Genomic DNA, 16,959 nt, shown 5'->3' on the forward strand with positions numbered 1-16,959 from the left:
TTCTGCTGAGAGCTTTAGAATTTGAAGTAAATATTTATTGCAGAATACTAATCAACTGTTTACATATGGAAAATGTTTCAAAGGACTGTCATATACTTCTCTTTCCAGAGAAGGCAGCATTTTCTCTCTATACATAAAGATGCAAGAGGTATTGCTAAAATTAGGTATGCACTGCTACAACTGAAGGCTGAGGATATTACTGTTAAAAATGGGATAAATCTTACATTCCTTACCATAGAAATACTACTCACAGAAATGAAAGCGTGCCTACTTAACCAGATCTCAAAGCTTCTCCAGTACACCAGAGGCACTGGCAGCAGCACTGGAGTCAGCATGAGCTTACAGCCATCACAGTCAGCTAAGCAGGACACTGACGCCTGCATAAAGAAGAATGCTGAAGCCAGAGATGATAGGAGATGAATTTGTTAATCTTCTACAATGCATTGAGGATCTTCCAGATACAGAAAGTTCACTGTCTGTCAAAACCACAAGGGGTCAACTATTCTGGGCCAGAGAAGGACAAAAAGGATGGCATTCTGAATTTGTTATCTGACAGGAACAGTGTAAGATGTTCTCTCCTTTTTCCTGTTTTCCCATTAATTCAGGAGACAGGGAGAAGATAAAACAAGTCTGCAATAAATGTCATTTTAGTTTCTGTGGTGTAGGTAAGACAATGTCGTATGGAGACCTACTTCAGTTGTCAAAGACTGTAGGATGTTACCACTGCTATTACATCCTTTGTCAGCAACAAGGAAAAGTTTTTAATCCAGATATCTCCTGGTATCACCTGAAAGCATGGATTCCATATTTTTGATAAAAATGGAAAGATCCTATCATAGTCATTTTCTTAGGGACTGCAACCTAAAAAGTTCCTGAATTCTTAAGTTTTACTACAAAACTGTGCACATTGTCATTCATATTAAATTGAAATAAAGTACAAATGCAAAAAGTACCCTTTCTTTGTTTCCATAGTACATATTGTAGTCTCTTTCAATCACTCCCCAAATTGAGAGTATTCCCAAAATTAAAAGAACAGTTCATCTTGTCCTGCTGATATTCCTCAGCTATTGATTCCCTTCAGAAGTAAAAATTTCACCAGAAAATGCTACTCACTTACCTGGCTGACACTCAAGACAAAACTCTGAACACAGAAGAAAGTTCTGTCAATGTGTTTATGAAAATATACATCAGCAGAGGATATCGCTAATGCTTTACAATGCATTCCCTTAGTGCCAGTTATAGCCTTTATTGGCTAACTTTAATGAGTTATTCTTACAGCTTGGAACATCTGCTGCATGAGGAGGTGCAAGGCTGGGATTGCTTAGCCTGGAGAAGAGAGAGTTCAGGTGGATCTTACCATTGTGCATAAATAAATCATAGAAGAAAGTAAGGAAGATGGAACCAGACTTTTCCCAGTGCTTGCAAGTGACAGGACAAGGTAATAAGCCAAAACTGAAACACAGAAAAAGCCATTTAAACTCACCTGTAAGGATGGTCCAACACTGGAACAGGTTGTCTAGAGAGGCTGCAGTGTCGTGGAGCTGATCAGAGTCTGACTGGTCACAGCCTGCTGCTGTTCATTAACCCTGTTTTGAGAAGGGAGAGATGAGCAAGCAATCTCCAGAGCTCCTTTCCAAATTCAACTATTTTTGTGATTTTGTAATTATGAGAAAAAGACTCCTATATTTTCCTATAGTTTCTGGAAAACAAAATATTAATTCTACTCTACATGCTCATAACATTTGTAGATTTTTCTTTTCAAATCAGAATGAAAATACATCCTCACTCAAATGAAATCACTAATGAAAGTAATGTGTCCCATGCAACATTTTTGTTTATTAGCTTCCCATACGAAGCCTTCTGATCGTTCAGCCCGTTCTTAAAACCTGATTAAGGTCACTCCTTTTTCAAAATTGTATTCCCAGCATATCACTGATGTCTCTGAATAAATCTAACATTTTTGCCTTAACATTTATCGCTATATACAAACGGGTACCATGTACACCAAAAGGCCCAATCTGAAGCATAGGAAGATCTCTGTGCAGGTCAATGGTCTTTAAAGCCTCTCCACATTTCGTGAGCATTTTTGTTTTCTCTTTTAACTGCTGCTTTGTGGATTCCTTTTTTCATTTTGTTTCTTTTTCTTGTGTTCTGTTTTTTACATATGAGACATACTTCCTCTTAAAAAAAGAAAATAAACAATGAAAGAGAGGAGAAATTGCTAGCAGAAGCAAAATAAAACGGGTAGCAAAGCACATAGTTTAGGTCTCCTAGGTAAGTATGATTTCTTAACTGAATCTTTTTTTCTCTGCAGCTTTCAGGACCAAGGGAAAGAACTCTGGTTTGGTTTTACAGCAGTATAACATTGTCTGGCTGAAGCATTGTGACAGAAAGGTTTGTTGCAAGCTGCCAAATTAGAGACCACAATAATTACCTGTACCAAAGACTCTGAAGAATAGCTTCTGGGTAATGGAATTTGATAATACATGCTGTTCCTTTCATGCTGTGTGATACGGTATTGTCCTAGAACTGCTGGAACAATGGTAACAACTCTATGAAGCTTTCCTTCCATGTGCAGATCAGCCATGCCAGCATGCACAGCAGTGCCCATTCAGTGCATACTTTCCTTTCCTTTTCTGTTATAGAATTTCTTGCTTCAAATTGCCTGCAGTAAAGCTTGGTTTTATCTGTCTTTCTCAATAATCATAGACCACTGCATGTAATAATCCTTTAATATTTTCTTTAATTAGGTTGTAAAATGTGACCAGTTCCTTTCTGAAATGTATCTTTATCCAATTAAGAAATATATAACAACTGGTATTTATCATTAGTTATTTCATAGATACAAGGTAGGTATTTGCATTTTATTACGTGCCATCAATAAGTCGAGAAAACATCAAGTTCAGAGTTCAGCTCCCTGCAATTACTGAAGTTTCACCTAGCCTAAAATTTGGCTCACTCATGCTAGGCACCCACAATTAAATAAATGTATAATGGCCATGTTAAATGATACTAGGTGAGAATATGACAAATTCTTCAGTACATCTTCACGCTGCCAGACTGTTACAGAAAAATCCTCAAACACATAATGCCACAGTGACACTGATGACCACATACAATAATGGTCATTTCCCATTTCAACCTGTGTGATCTCCCACTTCTACAATCATAGACTAAAGCTGCATATACTCTTTCCATTAGCAATATCAACAAGAGGTGTTTTTGTAGTAGCAAATGCCCTGGAGTAGACATGGTTACAATGAGAAAAAACATAGCTTCTTTCATTCATCAGCAATTCTGACAAAAGCACTCATAATTTTCAAATAGAGTAGCTTTTCTCTTTGGTTAATGTCTCAGTGATGGTATTCAATTATTTCTGTGTTTTGGTTTAACGTGGGGAAATAAATGCTCTTTGCATAACAAGATGCTATGACTATAAAGAGTATGATTCTATGATTCAAAGGGGTCAAAAAAGGTGCCATGGAACTCTGGTACAAGATTCTGTGATTCCGTCTGTGAATATAAATTCCTGCTTGCAGAATAGAACATCTGCAGTTATGAGGTTTGAATGATAGACAGAGGGGAAAAGTTAACTATGAGAGGTCATCCCAGCGTACCAAAATAAGTGAAAACTAAAAAACTAAAGAAGAATAGGAGGAGAACGCGGAGGAGTTAACCAAGCAATAAACAGGGGTGGAACAACCTCTAAGGGAATTAGAAGAGTTGGATAGGTTGTAAACCCTGGAGTACTCAACCAGTGACGAAACAGGAGAGGGAATTCACCCCAGGAAGCAAGAAATATGAACTGTCCTGTCACACCGTCTCTGTGCACCTTTTTCTTAAGGTAGCCCACTTTTCCATAAGTGTGAAATAAACTGTGGTTCACAGTGAATACTGCCTGAGCCTGGACTATTGAACATGAGTATTTCTCACCTTTAGTCATCATTTTGCCCAATAAACACCAGGTACACACAGGCCCCCCCTTAGAGAGGGAATGCTCCACTACTAGAACAGCAAACCTTTGCTACAGTCCTAGGTAAAAGGACACCAATAAACACAAAGCAAGACCTTTCCTAGACACAACAGTTCAATTTCTTTAATTATATCATAAGAGTTATCAATAAAAACTTTTATGCTATGACACTCTCATATTTAATAAGCTCCGCCTAGTGGTCTAAGGCATGGTATAATTGAAAATATACTATATAAAAATGTATGTGATTACTTCATGTAAGTGGATCACTAAGTTCTTACAGTAGAAGTTTACCAGCTAAATTAAACAGGGAAGAAAAAAAATGTCTTGTAGGAGACTGTGCAGACTGTGCAGAGAGGCAAGTAGGAGATCAGCTATGCCAACACAGGAAAACTAACCTAAACAACACTTAATTCTTTTGGTTGTGAAACAGAATCATTCCACAAAAGCACCAGAATATTCTCATCTTGGTCCGTGAAAAGCTAAGAAACATTTCAGCCACGCACTGTTTAGGCTCATATACTAAGCAGTGTCAGTCAGGGCTGTCTTTAAGTCAGCTTCTTAATAAATATAGACAAGGAGAGAAAAAGAGGCTTGGAAAGGTAAACTAAATCTGCAGTAGCTTGCAAGATAACTTAATAGAAGACAGAATATGTAATGTTGTCTTACTGTAATTTAGGCTGTGCAGCTTGCTTAGGAACTCAGTCAAGAGCCAGATGACAATAATAAAATTGTAACACAGTCAGTAAAAATCTTTTGTCTCTTTTCAAATTGCTCATTAAAATACTTCACTTTAAGAACATGGTTAATCAATCTCTTTCAGAAAAAAATACAGCCAAATCCACAGGGCAGGCAGACTGTCACCAAACATGAAATTGTATATGCAAGACTGAACCCAGTCATCCTAATGAGGCACAAAATCACAAGATTTCATGCTTAGATTTAGGGAAATCAGAAGTGGGACCCAACACTACCCCCCTTCTCCCTAACTATGACATGTACTGTATCATAAAATTGCATGACAATTAATAGAAACAGTGTTTGATATTGTGGCTATTTACCACTAACATTAATCACAGACAATAGCCTAAAGATAAGACATTTAGTTGATGTAAGCATACTTGTTTATAGTGGATATGACTGCGCATCTCAGATATTTGCTCTTACTGTGATATTAACAGTAGAGGAAACATACAGGAAAGCTTTGAGGAGGAAAATGAATCTTAAAATGCTACTAAACTAGTTTTAGAGAATGACAGGATTTGGTTAGAGATGAGAAGGAAAAAAAAAAAAAGAGCAAAAAGACCCATGAAAAAGATCCCCAATAAAAAAGTACAAATATTCTCCTAAGACTTTGGAAAATGTGGTTTCAGAAATTAATGATGATAAATGCTGAATGGAAGGGTAAAAGGCAGGCACTTACTGTGTTGTCTTATGAGAACATCAGTGTTTGTAATTTACTTTTGAAAGGAAACTACATCAATATTTTCCAGCCCATTTCTACAAAGGCTCCCATTTCTTGCTTGCAACTTAGATTCTAAGTTTTAGACTCTTTGCAAAACTTGTAATTCACAGCTCTGGGTTTATTTCTTACTGAAAGAAAACAAAAACCACACACCTCTTTCTGAGGGCGTACCTGGGGAAAAGAAATACTGCCATGACTGCACCTCCATACACCTTTGCCTTTTCAATGAATCTTCAAAACAAAATACATGTCTCAGGAGAACAAAGAGGCTTGATTTCTTCTCCCTGAACAGTAAGGAAGTTATTGTCTCCTGAGAGACAGTGTCAACTTTAGGTGCTGTGTTTGATGTGTAGATTTCTACTTTGACTCCTACAACGTAAAATAAGCAGATGTAAATGCTCAAAAAGTAACAATAGTAGTAATAAAAAAAAAAAATTCAGCAAAAGTAGCAACAGCCACCTGCATCTGAAAGTTATCTAAAATTCAGTGGATAACCTTCTGGCCCCAAACCCTCTTGTTGGTGCATGGGCAGGGCATAACATTCCAATATGAGAGAGTGCCTTATAGCCTTAGCAATTTTGTGAATTAGACATTTATTTCCACTTGTGATTTTGGAAACTCCAATTAATTAAGCATAACATATGCACACTTCAGCATGCTGTGCTTCCTGAAGAATGAAGCCACAAAGCAGTCAGAACTTAAAAACACTCATAAAAAGCATTACCAAACTGTTTATAGGCCATGGTACTTGAAAGTGTTGATATTCAGTTATCCATTTTACTAAGTTCAAATACTCCATATTACTCACTAGCTTAATATCCTTTGATTTCCTGATTGCATTTACCAATGCTCTTAAGTGAGTCTCAAGACCTGCAGCTAAGAGGAAGTTGTTCAAGGACTAACAGCAAGGGTTAGAAAGAGTGCACAAGAGAAGCAGCTGTTTCACTCTTATCTGCGCCTCCAGTGTGAAGCATGTCTGAAACACATTTCCAGGCATCAACCCTTTTTCTCCTAATACAAAATTTAATCGCATGAATTTATCTATGAATTGTACTCCTAATTTATAAATGATCTATCCCAGATCTATGCCAGATCATGACTGAAACATGAATCTTAAAGTGCACAGGCTACAGGTGACATCTTTCACCAGACACACGCTACCCTCAGGTGGTTTGGGTTGATAGTGTTCTCAACACCAACAAAATCAAAAGTAGGGACAATAAAGGCCTCATGAGATTTGAACCTTGGACTAGTCAGCACTGAATGGAGCCTAACAGAACTCAGGAATTACTGTATTTTGATTCTACACTGCTACATCAACAACTTTCAAAGGTATGTCAAGAAAGAAAACAGGAAAAAAAAAAGAGAAAGATTTTAAGTTGCTTTGGTACATCAGAAAGCATACCTTAAGTATATATTAATCAGTGGATACATTTATTTTCTCTTTTTTTATTATTTTGAGGATAGTAATAAAGCTGTTAAAATTTTGCTCTCTTCTTTAGTCAAGGTAAGAAATTACAAGTGACTTTCTACCTTTCATTAATTTTTCACTATAATTTTTAACTATTATATAGCTGTATCTAGTGACTACATTTCCATGAATAAATGATGGGGCAGACAAACATGCTGGCACATCTCTGATGAGACCAATGATGCCAAAATTACTCTATAAGCAAAATACTCGCAGGCCTTTCTATTCCCAAGTTTATCCAACAGTCACTGCTGTGTATTTCACCATTCACACTGAATTTAACTCTCTTCCACTTTGACATAAACTTTTTGTGCCATGTGTGTATTATCAATCAAGCAAAAGCTTCAAGAAGAGTGGGCACAACAATAAGAATTACACAGAGGAAAGTATGATAAAACATGTCAAGAGTATTCCTGTAAAAAATCCTCCAAGAATTGAGGACCACGATACCCACTTGTCAAATGAGCAACAGCTTAGGTCTGTTTATACTAAGGGAAATCTCTGATATCTATGATAACAGTCTGAAGGTCTGAAAAGGATAGTGGTGCTGGTACAGTAAATGGTGACTTTCCTTTTCAGTTATATCTGTATCAGTGTTACATGGCTTTTAACATAGGTATCAGAAGCGAAGTACTTTAGTGAAGAGATCCTCTGGCTGACAGCCAAGAACATGTAAGTGCTATTCTTAGAAGTGCATTATATCAGTGTGTGCTTTTAGGCAAATCACTAACCCAAACCACATTACTTTTCTTGTTTTCAAAACTGGGAAATAATAACACTTCCATATTTTTGCAGAGTTTATTTAAATCCATGCCTTGAAAAGTTCACAAGAGCATTTGATATTAATTATTACTATCGTTACTTACATTGCAGAAAAACTGAGAGTACTCACTAGTTAATGTTTAAAAGATAGTACAAATATTGTTCATCTTCAAGTTAAGAGTTAAAGGTGACTTTGATCTCCTCTTGTCACTTGTTGAGGAGTAGAACATTAAAAATAAAATATGAAAGACTGTAGTTACATCCTGGATATTTTCTAACACTGGCATTTTGTTCTCATAAATTTCACTAGGTACTCCATATTATTGTGCAATGTTACTAAAAAATGCCTGCAATTGTAGCTTCTATTATTACTTGATGTTATTTGATAGTACTGTATGGTCAGATTTTAATTTTGGTGCCCACAGAAACTCAGACATAACAGTGGAGTTTCCTGGTTATAATCAAAGTAACAATTTGTTAAACTGAAAATGAACTTGATGATCTTCCCAGATGGAAAAATGATACATAAGAGGTGGGAGCACCAAGTTGAAGCATGACCACAGAAGGCTAAGCTGTTACCTTGAGGCCTCTCTGACATGCCCCTTGCAAAACTCTGCATAACTGAAACACTCTGAAAACTTCAGCTGGGCCTTCATCAGAAGCCAATATTGGACTTAGCTACAGATAAACATTGCTTAGAGCAGAAATCTGTGAAGCAACCATACAGCAGCCTTAGTTTTATGACCACTTCCTATGAGCTCACCTCACAAGTGATGGCTGCTAGTTATGGAGCTGCCACAGTGATACAGTTTTTGTTCTGCCTTATCATGACTGGCTTACAGACGTATAGTTATGTTCTGGACCAGCCTTTTTCAATTAGAATGTAATCTGCTGACAACTGAGCTTACACAGATAGGGACAACAAGCAGTACTTGGGTGGATATTACCATAGAGTGACTCTTCCTTAAAAAAAAAAGAAAAAGGAAAGAAAAGAAATATCATCTCACCATCTTTGAAAACTACAACTTTAGTAATAACATCATATAGTACCTTTAAAAGGGAATGTTCCAGAGATAAGCAGGGTTTATTGACTTATTCTGCCCTTGCTGTGTAGAGAATGCAATGGAAGCAATATAAGGTGCAGAGTGATGCGTTTTATCACTCGGGAATCCATCAAAGAACTCTTCTAGAAGAAAAGCCCATACGCGGACTAAGACAGCATGATGTATGAGTCCCATCGCTGAAATCAACTCTTGGATTCAACAGTACCATTTGAACGGACAAAACCATTATTTTCTTTAGCCATTCAAGAAAAGGAAACATACTAACTCAATTGCCAGCACAGCAGGAAGGAAACTGTGCATTCTTTTTAGTATTCAAGGCCTTGCTCTACTGCCTTAGTCATGTGAAATTCAGCATCTCTTTTGAAAACAGCAAAACAATGACTTTGTCTCTATTTTAATTTGGAAGGAGTCCAAATTAAGCTATTATAAGAGATAAATGATATAATGAGAGTTGCATGCAATTTACTGAAAAAAATGTACAACCAAAATGACCTCTCAGATGTTTGCATTTTTCTTTTTTGAACTTACTGAAATTTTAATGTTCTAGGTAGCGAAGTCAAGTTTCATATTCAGCTTTCCTGTTAATGTTAACATGTACATGACAGGTTCCAACTAAGCAGAAAAACAGGACATTAGGATGCCAACCTAGAGTTTCGTTATTACCAGGAATAAATGAACTGTACTTAAACAGTTTCTATATTAACTATTTTCAGAATACACTCTATGCAGAACACTACGTTGTAGGGATTTGATTGGCAAATATGAGATGCTCTGGCAATGAAAAGAATCTCTGAGAACTTTTATTATTAAGGCTGCAGTAGTGGACAAAAATGCACTGCATGCACTGATAAAAACATGGGCTACAGGACCCTATGATCACAGACCTCTTGAGCAGAAAAGTCTGCCTGCTCATAGAAAAGGTCATCTTCAGTTTTGCAGCTCCAGGCTTTTAATCCTAAGTAAGCCAATCAGATCTGTATGTGTAATACTGTATAATAATACTGTATGTGTAATACTGTATAATAATACTGTATGTGTAATACTGCAATACTGTAAGTGATGAACGTATTATGTTAATGAGCATAATTATGCTAATGAACATTCCTTCAAGGAATCTTCATTCTTGATTCATTAGTTAGATGTTGCCATCTGAAACCAATGGAAAATGCTTTGAAAAACTCAATTAACCCCTCTGGGGTAATCTTAAGACCTTAACAGACTGCCTTTCCATGTTACCTCTGTTATTTATTCCCAGATATGTCCGTAGTCATCACTTCACTGGGAGTCCTCTGCCTTTTTCAACTTATTTTTTTTCTGACAGTTACTTCAACTCCGCCTGAAAAAAAGCAAAACAAAACAAAAATCTATAGTCATGTTTTATTACTGTGTTTCAGGCTCTGCTGACTATCCCAGCAGTATCTCCTTCTGAACAAGCATAGGAAAATGCTAAAACAGCAAAAAAGTTGTCAGAGCCTGCCTGCACTGCTGACTAACCAGTGGCTAGTCTGGGACCAGCACTATCCTGGCCAGCAAATAGGCAGCTTTCTGCACTACGTTGTGTACTTCTTTGGGATGGCACTTACTGTTTGGCACCAATGTGCTCCCATGTACATTCCTGACCCCACACAATTACATGTGTATCTAAGGTTGCACTTACACTGTTAAGGTTACACGCAGTATCATGGTAAGCTATTAACAGAATATGTTTTTACAGGCTAGCAACGTATTTTTTCAGATGAATTCAAGGCATTTAAACCTTATTCTGTCCATGCCTGGTATTATTAGCATCCACATGTGTAAAAATTATATCAGTAAACATAAATCAGCATCACTCCATTAAATTCAAAGCCACATCATTTCAGCTCAGCAGCTGACACTACAGGCTTACAAAAGAAACACTTAAAATACACTTTTTAATGATGAAATATGAGAATATATCTATCGATGGTTACATGTTCTCCACAAGAAGCCTCTCTGAGCCTGAAGGTTTACTTTCCATAATCAGCAGTGCCTCCCCAATGGGTTTTTAATATGATTTATCAGCTTAGATTTCCTGAACATCACACTTGTGTGTGCCAGCTCTGGATCATCTGCAGTGAAAGCACAGCTTTGTAGTCCTGAAGCCCTGACTATACCTGGGAGTGCATACACGGCATCTGATTGAAGTTACAGGTCTTGTAACTCTCCTCTTGCCCCTGTGTCATTATTTCACTCCATCAAAAGAGAAAAATAAAACATGTGAAGCGCTCTGCAGTGACCTGCTTAGTCCCACAGAGGTCACAGTAGAGACTGATTTATGATGACCGACAACTGCCTGTGATTATGAAAATTGGCAGCCAGGATAGCATATATTACTGATGCCTGCCGAATAGTGCACAGAGAAACCATTTTCCCTTTTAGTATTCCTAAAGGTTTACTGTTCTTAGCTTTATTCAAAGAAACTTAAGACCCAAGGAAAACAATGCTGCATATATAAACAGAGTAAACAGTATGCTGTTATTTAAAAATGTCAGCCAGATACTTGATGCAAGGTTCTGACTTAATATGTAAGGCAAAACAAATGAGTTTGAAAATCTCTGTTTAGTGGTTTAGAAAATGGGATCTGAGATTGCTTTAAAGAAGGTCATAAAGACCTCTCAACCTCTCCTTTTATTTATGTTTTCTCAAATATATTGACTGGCTTGATGGTGCACCACAGGCAAATATCTACATGCTTCACATAATGAAACAGTGTCATTACTTTATCTGGACAAACTCCCAGTGTAATTGCAACCAAACTAAAACAGCTCTGAGACTGCAAAGAAGTGTCAGAACAGGAAATAAGATAGCATGGACCTGAGATGTTTTCCATTTGCAGACTTTCATATAGGTGTCTTTTTTCATACTTATAGCCCTATATTGGAAAGCATAATTTGATGATAGATGTGAAACTGTGTATTAGTTTTTATTTTGACAAATTCATTAGACATCACGTAGCTTGAAAAATGAACCAGGAGGCACTAAGTCATCCTGAGAAGATTGTACTTCATAAACTGAATTGCTCACATGGGCAACATTTTGGTGGAAGTTATAGATTTTCTAGCATATCCCTGATAGATAGCACTAATATAACTTCAATAAAAGCTCCGGATATGTCAATATAAAATTTTTTCAAGCATCGAAAAATGTAAGATACTTCAGTTAATAAATTGGAAGACTCCCTGTTCCTCAAGGTACACTAACTTACACATCAGATTGTAACGAGTATTGAAAACACGTAGAGTACAACAGGCAGCTGTAGGTTTGCTGCTTTTAAAAGTTTCACTAAATTATGAATGTATGAAATTCATAATCAGAAATTATGATCTAGATGAGTTTATAAAAATATTAGCATTCTTCAATTTTTTACTGTTAAATAATAGAAAATTTTCATAGCTGACATGAATGATTGCACAGTATTTGCTGCAAATAATTCATATAACTGATGCTCCTTCGCTGTGTTCCCAACATATGACCTCTCACTTACTTCTTTTAAAATTTTTACCACTTCCAGATTGATATGGTAATGGAAATGCAAATGGTTATCTTATCCTGGAAAAACAAACAAACAAACAAACAGAAAAACAAAATCCCTTACAGAATCCAATATAAGACATCATTGGTTGCAACTGCATAGGACAGGGTAGTGTGTATATATATTTACACTTGTGGATATTTGTGTATATGCACAAGCATAAATAAACAACATTAGACTTTCTTCAAGATATACAATTATTTCTGCATCTTACAGTCACCTACCACTCACAAAATTTAACTGAAAGTAGCTGCATGGTAATTTGTACAACTACCAGTGACAGTAAATAAGAAGAATATATGGAAATGCACTAACATTTCAGTAATGACAGCTTTTAAAATAGAAAGAAGATGACTTGGAAGAAAGTTATTGTTTCACGTAGGATGCTAGCAGGAATTTGAGACATTGTTGGGACTTGTCTAAGAAAAACCTTCAACTTTCAGTACAAAAATGTACTTTAGACCACATGAAATCTAGAGTATCTACCATACTTAGCATACTATTTGATACGTTTGCAAGGTTTGAGAGAGACTTTCTAGCCAACGTTAACAAATAGATTATACAGACTTTGTGATTATATAATATTTTCCAATTAGGAACTAAAAACTATGTTCAAACGTGTCAAAGGAACTTATGACAATACTCTATTAACCCTACAGAGGCAAGTATTCAAAAGTCAGTCATCTGAACACTGCATGAGCGGTATGATGAACTTGCATAATTGTATGAGCTCGGGTTAATGAATGGTACTCTTCTAGCTCCCCAAACTCCACAGTGTACCTCACTGAGAAAACTCTTCGCTGCCTCTCACATTCTTGACTTCTAGATTACGATATTTTAATTACAAGTACATAGAAAACTTAGGTTATTTGCTCCTGTATCTTTCACAGGCAAATCTTTTGTAATTCTACCTGATATTAGCCTCTATCTCAACAAAGTAACTGAAAATATGCCTTGAGAGGTTTTTGTTTGTTTGGATCAAGAGAGAAATTACTAATTTCTGTAACTGATGAATACAACAGGTTTTCACTGATTTGCAGACAGTTGTTCTGTGGTGACACATGACCATCATTTTCATTGTCCTATGAAAAGTGTTTCTTGGAAAACTTATCTCCATTCAGGAGCCTTAATATAAAATCAAATTGGTCAGTAGGATCTGAAGAAATATGAACATCTAATATGGATAAACAATTCTGTCATTCCTGTATGGAACTTATGGTATAAAACAAAAATGAGAAGCCATGGCCAGCTTTAGCTAAGCACTTTGGAATACACAAAACTAGAGAGAGAATAGATGCAGCTTTGTAGTGATCTGACGGCTGGGGAAATCAAGATATGTCTTCAGTAGCATTTCTTTAGAATAATGCATTGTGACTCTCTATGCACTCTGTAGCACAAAGGGATAAAGATTTCTTAACTTTTGATTGTGTGACTATGGCTTGGTTGCTGGTCAAGTACGACAGAAGAGGGAATTGGATCTATGTGGTTGAATAATAAGTACTGGTAAATACTGGAGCAAGATTTCCCCTCTTGTAAAAAAATGCAATTGTTTACATAGTTTATTCATTAAATGTAGAAATATACAGGGTATTTTTTTATGTATTGCCCTTTGACAAACAAATAATTGATTAATCTAATATCTGTACTGCATATACTTTTAGAATAATTATTTCCTTCTGGACAAACTTAGAAAACTAAAGTCAGTGGATGATACTAATACTGTACTTGTTTCCAGACAAATATTTGAGGTGAGAGCATAATTTCCATGCTTCAGATCAAGAGAAGAATTTAAACTCATTTACTGAAAACCGTGTAGAAATTCTCTTTGTGAGAAGGTTAGATTGGAGCAAACGCTATTTCCGTACAGAAATACTGTATAGAAATTGTTTTGAAGCTAAAAGCTCTTTTATGGCTGAAGCATTTATCAAAAGCAGGGAACTGCAATCAGAAATGTTTAGAAGGAATTTCTGGTAGCAAAGTTACCAAGGACATATATCAGCTTGCCTTATTTTTATCTTCTGACCGGAAAAAAAACACAGATCTCTCTTTTCTTATGTCAGTCTTGCTTTGTTTCTGATAGTAGAACCATGAACTGATGGTCCAACCAAGGCACAATGTACAGGAATAACAAATAGGATAATAGGTTAATGAAATCTTAAATGCTTGGAGATTGAGCCAGGCAGAAAAAAAAAGCTCTTCAAATTCATAAATCTCCTTTTGCTTTTAGATTATGGCAGAGCATTCCCAACCTGTTAAAAAGAAGCAATTATGGTACTGGAACAGACTGTGTGGATGACCTGAACCTTGTTCACAACAGATGAGAAAAAAAACCGACATTTTTCTTCTGTCCAAAAGACTTGTATAGCTTGTGAAAAGGAAACTTCAAGGAAGGTGGGGAGATTGAAGGCTGGACTGGTATGTATGGGAGGTACATACCTGTAGGTATGTGAGACCTTAAAAGTGCCAAGAATAGGACTCACTGTATTAATACAATTGAAAGGCCAAAACCATTTAATTAAACTGAGAAATACATGTACTATTAAATATATATATACATAAAAAATATGTATGTATATATATATCGTATCACTCAAGTTGACAGAAAAAGTAGGTACTTGTATGTGATTGCACATGAGCTGGCAAAGCTGTATCTGACAAGAGGCACAAGTTTTCTGAGGTACCTTCTAGTAGGAGAAAACTTAATCTCTTACATCATAAGAGAAGTTCCCACCAATTTAAAATTTAATCTCAAAAAAACTCAAAAATAGTCCAATTCAGGCTCTAAGGGCTGTCTTCAGAAATTGCATTTATTGGACTGACTCGCTAAAGCATATGATGAGTGGAAACAATTCCTAGATTTAAAACATATACAAATTATTTTGGACAACACAACCATTAAAATTTTATGCAAACATAGAAAAGGAATAACGTTGCTGAATGTTTAATGCTATTCATTTTCCAGCAATGCCTAGGAGTAATCAGGAATGACACGTCCGTTGCTGATCATGGGCTATGAGTACGCCCAGCCGGTTTCTTCATCCTGATCTCTCTTTACTGTGTGCTCCTCTCACAAACTTTCACATCTGCTTTAGTCTTGCTGCCTGCTAACGTATGGTGCACTCGTGTCTAAACATTCTAGTTTAGAACAAGAATATAGTGTTTCTTTTTCCTTTGATAACATTTTGCTCACCAGAACTGGAAGCTATTCCTTTCTATTGTACAATGCCTGTAATGATCTCTGAATATATCAACTGCCCTAATGTTTTTCTTCTTGATTTAGTTATGATATCTCCTATTCTAATCACACTAAAATTATCTAAGAACAATTTATAAAAAAGGACAATTTCAGTTTTTTTCTACACTGAGATGTATTTTCTTAGACTGTTTGCATCAGTCTTGACTATATCCTCCATGAACTGATTTGCAATACTAACGTAAGAAATACTCCAAGTACTTTTACTTACACAGTTAAGTAAATGGAATTTGACTTTCAAATTTGATCCAAAATAGATATATCTGAAACTCCTATCCTATTTAGAGCTATAGAAACACAAGACTGTATGTATAAATTGGATCTTACCAGTATGTTTTAATGCCCGCTCACTCAGAATATGATCAACGTGTTGATCCTGACTAAATGAAGCTGAAAATCAGATTTTCCCAATATATCACATCAGCATACACATCTGCTGATCAGTGTTAATTAGTCCTGTATTTTCCAATTTGTAATCCGTGGATGTTTTATGGGGATGTAAATACTATCGTATTAGCATATATAATCTTTCTTTGGAAAGCTTCTGCTGAGCAAGTGACCAATAAATTGCAGTTAATGCAAACATTAATCAAATTGAATGCCAGCATGGAAAGAGTCTCAAGTTTAGAGGGAAAATCAACTTCCTGTCATGTATCTTATTGCTGAAATGTAATTAAGTAAGATCATGATCTTCTCTGAATATTCTATGACAAATAAATATATTTGTTTTAAGATCTGTATGCCATCATGAAGCACTAATCACTTATCATGAGAGTGAATGCATGCCACTCAATCTACAATGGTGAATTAAATCTCCACTGGTTGGATAAAGGAATAAAAAAAAGAAAGAGAAAGAAATGTATAAATTAGTAGGAAATGTTGTAATATGAGAGGTCAGTATGTAAAGCCACAAAGTGATAAGTAGTCCACAGAAATGTAATGACCTGTATTTGGCCTAAACAAGCAATTATATGACCATGAATGAATGTACCGTTATTTTGAACAAATGAGGATTGCAGTTATAGTAGGAAAAAATAATATAATACATGGTCTGTTGTCGTGAGAAGAGAAAGCTATCGGTGTCTTGTTCTTATGGGATGTTTTTTCCAAAGAGGGGGGGGGGGGGGAAGCCACAAACTACTGAAAGAAGTGAAGGTAAACCAGAATATTTTTTATGGACTTTGCAGTGTGTTATTATTCATGTTTACAACCTGCACTGAACATTCCTACAGAAGGAAAGTTTATATTTTAAGTTTGGACAAGAAAATAAAGAATTTGAGAATGGCTCACACGTCAGTTTCAACAGTAGAAGCTAGAGGACATAAAATTTGTTCATCTATAAATGTACAAATATTTATTCTTTAACTATATTTAACAATGGTATTACAATGAAGCATAGGCAAAAATCTGCTCATTAA

This window comes from Cyrtonyx montezumae, unplaced genomic scaffold (assembly GCF_038088225.1).
Source record: "Cyrtonyx montezumae isolate F1298 unplaced genomic scaffold, pur_monq_1.0 scaffold_17, whole genome shotgun sequence".
Lineage (NCBI taxonomy): Eukaryota > Metazoa > Chordata > Aves > Galliformes > Odontophoridae > Cyrtonyx > Cyrtonyx montezumae.